We start from the raw sequence: 5,108 nt of genomic DNA on the forward strand, positions 1-5,108 counted from the left end.
TGCTTGGCATGATCCTCCTTATTCTTGGAAAAGATCAAAATATCATCGAGATACACCAGGACGAAATCATTTGTGTAAGGCTTGAAGATGAAGTTCATCATGCGAGAGAACGTTGGACGAGCATTGACAAGACCGAAAGACATGACGGTATATTCATAAGAACCATAGCTTGTTCTGAATGCTATCTTCGGGTATCTTGTTCACGAATGCGAATCTGATGATAACCCATACGGAGGTCAAGCTTGGAGAAGACTTGAGCACCTTTAAGTTGCTCAAATAGCTCATTGATGTTGGGAAGTGGATACTTGTTCTTTATTGTCTTCTTGTTCAATGGACAGTAGTCGACGCAGAGTCGTTCCGTTCCATCCTTCTTCTTGACAAAAAGAACACCACAACGCCATGGAGATGAACTCGGTCTGATCAGACCCATGTACTCTTGTTCATCGAGTTGTTTCTTCAACTCCTCCAACTCTTCTGGTCCAAGCTTGTAAGGACGTTTGCAAACAGGTTCCGTGCCAGGCTCAAGATCGATAATGAATTCAACTGGTCTGTAAGGAGGCATTCCTGGAAGCTCTTCTGGAAAGATGTCTTGATATTCACAAACGACTGGAATCTAAGAGATGGCATTCAACTCGCCCTTCTCATTGAGAGAAAACTATCGAATGTTATCATCCCGAGCAGCATAGATGATCACATCCTCAGAAGAGTGTGTCAATTGAATCTGCCTGGCAGCACAATCAAGTTGAGCCTTGTGCTTAGAAAGCTAGTCCATGACGAGAATTAGATCAATATCTGAGTCACCAAGAACAATTGGAGAAGACAGAAACTTATAGTCGCCCATCTTGATAACGGAATCCCGAACGAATACTCGAGAAGTCATTTGTTTAGCCAGAGAAACAATATACAAAGGTCTCAACAATACTTGAGTAACCAAATCATGCATAGCCACAAAAGGTCTTGAAATGAAAGAATGTGATGCACCAGTATCAAATAAGACTTTTGCAGGAATATCATTAACAGGAAGGTTACCCATGATCACTTCTGAAGAATCCTCTGTCTGAGCTGCGTTCATCATGTTGACCTTTGCAAACTTGGAATTATGCTTGACCACTACATTGCTGGAAGATCTCACAGGAGGAGGAGGCGGAAGGCGCCTTTGGTTGAAGCACTTTTTTGCATAGTGCCCTTTCTGCTGACACTTGTTGCAAGTAACCTTTGAGAGCGGACGGTGATAAGGAGCACTTAACCTTGGAGTATGAGACTGATCTTTCTTCTGATAGCCTGGGTTGGGTAGGTGGGAAGATCCATTGCCACCTTTTCTCTTCTGCTGGTAGGGCTAAAGAAACGGAGGAGGAGGCAACCAGAACTTCTTTTGCATAGCTGCCACTTGAGTTGAAGAAGATGATTGAACTGCATCCCTAACTCTCTTCTTAGATGCCTCTCACTTGAGCAGAGAAGCTTCTTGCTTTAGTGCCATGTTGTAGAATTCATCAAACTTAGTCGGCTCAAGAAGCATGAGAGCTAATTGCAGATCTTCTCTGAGGCCACCTATGAATTGATAAATCATACTCTTTTCATCAGGGACATCTTGTTTAGCGAAGCGAGCGAGTTTCTGAAACTGGATATTGTATTGATACATAGACATGCTGCCTTGCTTGAGATCGCGGAACTCCTCATGCTTACTCTTAGCAACACTTTGTGGAATGTGATGAGTTTTGAAGTCTCGGCGGAAACCATCCCAGGTAATCACACGACCTCCTCTGGAATCTCTGTATTGTTGATACCACTCGGCAGCTTGATCTTTGAGTTGAAACGAAGCAAACTTGACAAAGTCCTCAGGACTGACATTGCTACACTCAAAATGTTTGCAGATATCCACGAGCCAGTCGTCGGCGTCTGTGGCCTCGACACAGTTGCTGAAGGACTTCGGTTGGTTTGCGAGGAACTGGTTGAGGGTAGCAAACTGAGGTTGATTGTTGCCTTGGCCTTGATTTCCATGCCTGTCTTTCCCTTGGTTGTGTGCAAGAGTTTCAAAAGCATCTGAGTGTTGGCGTTGGCGGCTGCCATGATAGCTTGCAATGCCTCTGGAGGTGGAGGTGGTGGCGGAGGGTCCGGATTCTGACGCGTTGGAGGAGCCATCCTGAAGAGGTTGACATCCGTTAGCATCTTGAAAGACATATATTCAAGCTGAATCAATGGATCGAAATTGCAACATAAAGTCTTAACATTCGAACAAGGATGAACAAATGAATTCGAAAGTAAATCATCACACTTCCATTAAGTTGAGAAGCCACTTAGATAAAGGTGGATGAATAAATCCACAAGGTACGAATATGAACAAATAATTGGTAAGGATTACCCAATCATAAACCAAATATCCACGGGAAGAAATACTAGAGGTACATGAATTCCCACCTATAAAACTCCCGAAACTTCCTGGTTATGCAATCAGGTGTTCGAGATATAGGGGAAGCATAACATCTCACCCAAAACAAGCAAATCCTACATCCAGCTGTATCCATCCTTCAACACATAACCAAGAAACCTTCGGAAATCATTTACTTCAACCTTGGAAAAGCATCCGTCATACGAGTTATGGCAATACTCCCGAACTCCCGCCCCAGTACTAGGTGGCGTCGAGGTTATCTCACCAACATCTGCATAAAATAGATTTTCAATGTCGGCGAACTCAGGTATTCCAGAACTGCAACAATAAAATTGTGACGACAACACCTTGGCGCTCAACTCACCAGGACATTGCCACAACCCCTAAATGTCAGGAGGCACCAAGAACAATGTTCTCGTCACAAAACCATTGGAACGATTCCAAGATACCAGCGTGATCCTAACAAAAATTCGTGAAATTTGAGGAGAGAAGAGTCAAAACTCTACGTCAGGAGGCCTCACCAGAGGGACGAAGGGACTGAGGAGTAAAAATAATCCTACTCTCCGATATATATAATCCTAAGACTCAAAACGTTTTCTTCTAGACTTAACAATGTCAGCGATTCGATCAAGCAGGGGGCTCCTAAGTCGGGGAAGTCTCTGATTACCAACTTGTAACACCCACAATGCGGCTATATCTCCCATGTGTCGCGGCACGACTTAGAGGCATAGCCGCATGGTAGGTCTGTCGCAAGAGGGGTAATCTTTACACATCCCATGTACTGAATAAGAAAGGGATAAAGAGTCGGATTACAATCGCCACTTCACACAATACATAAATATATCATACAACATCCAGAATACAATCAAGGTCCGACTATGGAACCAAAATAAAGAAAGACAACCCCAAATGCTAGATCCCCGATCGTCCCAACTGGGCTCCTCTACTGATCATCCGGAAAAGAAACATAGTAACGGCCTGAATCCTCGTCTAACTCCCACTTGAGTTTGGTAGCGTCCCCTGCACTGACATCATCGGCACCTGCATCTATTTGGAAGTATCTATGAGTCACGGGGACTCAGCATTCTCACACTCTTGCGATCAAGACTATTTAAGCTTAAAGGTAGGAAAGGGGGAGTGAGGTGGAGCTACAGCAAAGCACTAAGCATATATGGTGGCTAACTTACGCAAAAGAGAGCGAGAAGAGAAGCAAACAACGGTCGCGAAGCTATAAATGATCAAGAAGTGATCCTGAAACTACCTACGTTCAAGCATAACACAAGACCGTGTTCACTTCCCGGACTCCGCTGGAAAGAGACCATCATGGCTACACAAGCGGTTGATTAATTTTAATTAAGTTAAGTGTCAGTTGTTCTACAACTGGATCTTAACAAATTCCCATCTGCCCATAACCGCGGGCACGACTTTCAAAAGTTCAAAACCCTACAGGGGTGTCCCAACTTAGCCCATCACAAGCTCTCACGGTCAATGAAGTATATTCCTTCTCCCAGGAAGACCCGATCAGACTCGAAATCCCGGTTACAAGACATTTTGACAATGGTAAAACAAGACCAGCAAGACCACCTGACTGTGCTGATGAAAGGATCGAGAAGAGGTGTCTAGAGGGGGGTGATTAGACACTAAGTGCCAAAAGTTGCAGTTTTTAATATTCTTAAGTTTAAGTGGAGTTTAAGCACAAATTTAACAAACACAATACATATCAAGCAAGCATGCAATGAGTATATGAGCAGCGAAAATGTAACACCCCGGATATGATTTACCAAATATGTTATCCAACTCTTGCCGTTTCCGGAGTTAAGTTATTTTATTTTCTCGGGTTCGGTTTTTTGTCTCCGTGTGTTGTTGTCATTGTCATGCATCTCATATCATGTCATCATGTGCATTGCATTTGCATACGTGTTCATCTCATGCATCCGAGCATCTTCCCCGTTGTCCGTTTTGCATTCCGGCACTCCGTTCTCCTCCGGTGGTCATTTCTACCTTTCTTTCATATGTGGGGATTAAACATTTCCGAATTGGACCAAGACTTACCAAGCGGCCTTGGTTTACTACCGGTAGACCGCCTGTCAAGTTTCGTACCATTTGGACTTCGTCTGATGCTCCAACGGTTAACCGAGGGACCGAGAAGGCCTCGTGTGTGTTGCAGCCCAACACCCCTCCATTTGGCCCAAAACCCACCAAAACCCTCTCCATCATCTAGAGCGTTCGATCACGATCGCGTGGCCGAAAATCGCACCTCATTTGGACTCTCCTCGCTCCTCCTATGCCTATATAAAAAACCCCTCCGAAATTCCCCTTCTCCTCCCCCCGAAACCCTAGTCCCCTTCGTCTCCACGCGCCGGCGGACATTTTTCTGTCCGGCCGGACGTGTCCGCTTCGTCCCACCGCTGCCACGTGTCGCTCCACGAGTGGCCAGCGCCCGCGCCCACTTCGCCGGCCCGCCCGGGCCCAGGTGGGGCCCCCCGGCCCGAGCCACCGCCTCCCGCGGGCCAGATCCGGCGCCGCTCGCGCCCTTCTCCTTCCCTGAAGCTAGCAAGTCCAATCTCCGCCTCGCCCGGCCACCGACCGCCCCGCCCCGGCGTGCCGCCCCGCCCGCGCTCCTCGCCACCGCACGCACGGGAAGCTCCGGCCATCTCCGTCTCCGCCCCCGTGCCGACCTTCTCCTCCGGCTGCCGACTTCATCTCCGGCGAGCTTCAAGTC

This window comes from Triticum dicoccoides, chromosome 6A (genome assembly GCF_002162155.2).
Source record: "Triticum dicoccoides isolate Atlit2015 ecotype Zavitan chromosome 6A, WEW_v2.0, whole genome shotgun sequence".
In the NCBI taxonomy this organism is placed as follows: Eukaryota; Viridiplantae; Streptophyta; class Magnoliopsida; order Poales; family Poaceae; genus Triticum; species Triticum dicoccoides.